At 39.5% G+C, this 4,090-nt stretch overlaps 1 pseudogene; it reads left to right on the top strand.

Annotated features, from left to right (window-relative positions):
• The first annotated feature begins 2,716 nt into the window (after window positions 1-2,716).
• Window positions 2,717-3,701, top strand: LOC137226824 (large ribosomal subunit protein uL4 pseudogene; annotated as a pseudogene).
• The last annotated feature ends 389 nt before the right edge of the window (window positions 3,702-4,090 follow it).

Below are 4,090 nucleotides of genomic sequence, written 5' to 3'. Positions count from 1 at the left end.
TAAATTGAAAGGATCCAAAGCCACTGCCACAAGAAAACAACTTATGAAAGTTTGTTCATAACTCAAATTGTCTGAGAATACATATAGAGATGTGTATACATAGATACACATGTATGTATATACATACACACACACACACATATACATAGGTGTGTATGCATTTCCTCAGGGGACCCAAATTTAAGACCAACAAGAGGAGATCTGAGACCATTCAAGAGTTAATATATTAATACATTGTAGAGTCACTACATTAGCCAAGAAAGAATGATCCTCATTTTACAGATGAGGTAAGTACTTTGAAACATGATTCCATCAATAAGTTGTAACGAATCCACTAGAATAGGTCTGCAGGTACTTAGGGTATTAATCTTTTAACCAAGACAGGCTATGATCTGCAATCTCCCAGCCTAACCAATGTTAAGAATGGCTGGGTATCACATTGCAAACTAAGATCTTCATACAGATTTGTCTGTGATGTCAAGCAAGAAGGTGTGGCTGTGCTCTACATAGGGTCACTGAAGAATCCTGGTTTATTGTTCCTATTCTTTTATCTTTAACAGAAAAAGAAGCTAGTACTCTCTTGAGGGCTCTGTATTGCATCTCCCTTGGACACAATAACAGGACAAGCCAATGAGGCTAATCACCTCCAGGGGAATGGAGAAGATACTCAGGTAATTTAAAGAGCTGTCAGTAGTGGGGGAGAGACAGAGAGTGGAAAACTAGTGAAGAGTTTCAAGTCCTCCTCTTTATGTACTTGATACAAAAGATGAGAAACATTCACAGCCCTCATGGAGGCTGCCGGGCGTTGCTCAGCACCGGCAAGTTCCATTCACAAGTAGGTGCACAGCGGGGCTGCCATTTTCTCTATGAACAATTCCAACTGCAGTTGTGCAATGCTGCAGCTCTGGTGGGCTTCATAATGTGGAATAATTGCCTCTCATTTTAGTATTTCTAAAAGAAACTTATCATATTTTAACCGAAGAATAAGATACAATGTTTCACACAAACTAGAGCGACAAATAAACAGAGACTTGAAGGAAAAAAGAAATCCTATAAATTTATTTTTAACCTGAAAAACTGTGTTCTGTTGATTTTATTCTTTAAACAGATCTTCAAGTTGTCAGCTTTCCATCTGCACTGTATCTTTGCAATATTATAACACTACACCAGCATCTTGCCTCATCCTAAGATTCAGAATAGATGAAAAATAATTTTTAAGTACTAAAGAGTAATCCCAATTCCTAGCTTCCTAGATTTCCTTTAAAAGACCGATTTCCTATCAATTTGCAGAAACATATAACTGTACACATAATAGCTGGTGTGCTTTCTTCACTACCATTGATCAATCTGACTCTAGGCACTATATACCATCTATTCACTTAGTCCATCTCCTAAACAAAATGAATACATTTATAATTAAAGGTTAAAATTTTAATAATTACACCAAGGTAGAAATTGAAAAATAGCTTGTCACCATTAACCACTCTTAAGGACACAAAATATTTCCATAACTCTGTGAGGACAAACCTTTCAGTTTTGTCTCTTTTCAAACAAGTTTAAGATTTTCATTGCAAATAAACTGTAGAAACCCTAGTAGGGATATGCTGAGCGTGGATACATGGTGCTGGATTTATTTGAATTCAATTCAAATCCAGAATGGATCTTCCTTCCTGGCAGTTTTCTGAAATGTACATTACAGCTTTGTTTAGTTAAACCAGTTATGACACTTGAGCCTCTGAAATGCTAATACACCCGCACCCAGCCTTTGTGTTGATTTTGCTTCTTTGGTGGAATAAGTTTCAATCCCTTTCATGCAGAAAACCAAGATGAGCAGATATTTGTATAATGTATATGTTAATTAAAACATATTGTTCCCTGGGGGCTGGGGAGCAAAGAACGTGTTACTGTGAGCATTTTAAGGCAGACATTCACTCATATCAAATTCAAGAGCAACAGGGCAGGATGGTATATTGCTAGATGCTCAAAAGTGACGTGTTATAATAATACAGTTTAAAAAATAAGAGAAAGTCATGCTTTAAAAGATCAACTTGGATGCCTTAATGTAACAGAAATGTGGTTTCTGTCAAATATTGTGTCACCAAGGTGCTATAATTGCTTAACCTGACAAATTTTCTTCACAGCTATGCTCAGCTCATGGTTGATGGATTTATATTACCATAAAGAATTAGCTTTTTCATATGAGCTGAAAATCATCATCACACTGTCACCATTCTGCCCACTAGAAAACCACGGGCTTGCAGATTAAGAGACAAAAGCCAGTGTGTCCCAGTTGCTGCTATACTTTCATGCCAGCTCAATACACACAGCAAGCAATGCCTGTCCATAAAGACAGTGCATCAGAAATCCTCTGGGCTTCAGGCAGCCATCCCAGAACATGTGCACATCCAGCTTGCTTTTCATCTGGTCATTGGTCCAGTTCCCAAATTTTGAGAAACCTTTGTTTTTGTTCTAGTGTTGGTACCTGTCCCCCAGATAGCCATCAAGAATTCTGGGTTGGAACTGCCAACAAATTCACTCTTCTTTAGACTAGCATGACCTTGCTGGTACCTCCACAATCCGCACCCAGTAAGTCCGTTCCTTGCTTTGAAGAGTGAGATGTCCAATAAGCGTGTGTGTCTTAGAAAGAAAGCACAAGGGATGCCAGAAAGTGACCTACAGTTTTATTTACGAGGTAGTGAGTATTTAGCCCATGATTATGGCCAGGGTACTTTTGGAAATATGTATTGTGGGCTGCATGTTGGCATCAACCAGAAACACTGGCACAACTGGCACCCACAGCATGAACACAACACAGAAGTGAGGTACCATTTGCTGTGCCCTGTCTCAGCCTTGCCCGTGCTGGTCCTGTCTAAAGCTCATCCTACTGAGGAAGTTTCTGAACTTCCTTTGGTGGCTGAAGATAAAGCTGAAGGCTGCCAGAAGACCAAGGAGGTTATCTTGCTTCTTAGGAAGCTTAGGGCCTGGAATGATATCAAAAAGGTCTATGCCTCTCAGCCAATGAGAGCTGGCAAAGCAAAATGAGAAGCTATCATTGTATCCAGCACAGGGGGCCCTGCATTATCAAGGACTTCAGAAACATTCCTACAATCACTCTGCTTAAAATAAGCAAAGCGAACATGTTGAAACTTGCTCCTGGGGGGCATGTGGGACGTTCCTGCATTTGGACTGAAAGTGCTTTTCCACAAAAGGATGTGATGTGCATGGCACTTGGTGCAAAGCTGCCTCCCTCAAGAATGACTGCGACCTTCCCATGCATAAAATGCTCAATACAGACCTTAGCAGAATCTTGAAAAGCCCAGAGATCGAAAGATCCTTCCAAGAACCACGCAAGAAGATTCATCACAGACTCCTACAGAAGAATCCACTTAAAGACCTGAGAATCATGTTGAAGCTAAACCCATACGCAAAAACCGTGCACTGGAACATCATTCCTCACCAGGCCAAGAATCACAAAGTCCAGGTAGACAACACAGCACTAGAAGCCAAATCAGATGAGAAGGGGGCTCCAGGCAAGAAGCCAGTGGTAGTGTAGAAAGAAAAGAAGACTGTTGGTGTTTGAAAGCTTTTGAGGGAAAGAAAAAAAGGCTGTTGCTACCAAGAAACCGCCAGCTGAAAAGCCAGCAGAAAAGAAATCCACAGAAGAAGGCTGCTGCATAAACTTAAATTTCTTTATTCCATAAAGGTCAAATCATTTTGGACAGCTCATTTTGAATAAAGATCTGATCAAAGAGGCAGTGAGAAACAAACCAGAAAAGATGGGAGGAAAAGTTACAAAGATTGTGAAATCAGAAAAAAAAAAAATTATTTACAGATAAAAAGCTGTCTCAGTAGATAATGCAAAGGAATATACAGACACACTTAAAATTGTAAGTAAGAGAACTTAGTAAGTTAGACAGATAGGAAATCAAAATATTGATGTCATTGGCTCAAGATGGCAACATAGAAAGATCCTGAACTCACCTCGTCTCACAGACACACTGGATCTACAGCTACATATGGAACAATTTCCTCTGAGAAAAACCTAAGAACTAGCTAAACAATGACTACACATCAAGTGAACTACAAAAAA

The sequence above is a fragment of the Pseudorca crassidens genome, chromosome 6 (assembly GCF_039906515.1).
Source record: "Pseudorca crassidens isolate mPseCra1 chromosome 6, mPseCra1.hap1, whole genome shotgun sequence".
NCBI classification, from domain to species: Eukaryota; Metazoa; Chordata; class Mammalia; order Artiodactyla; family Delphinidae; genus Pseudorca; species Pseudorca crassidens.
Note: the sequence above shows the minus strand (reverse complement) of the source record. Positions and strands in the feature narration are given on the sequence as shown.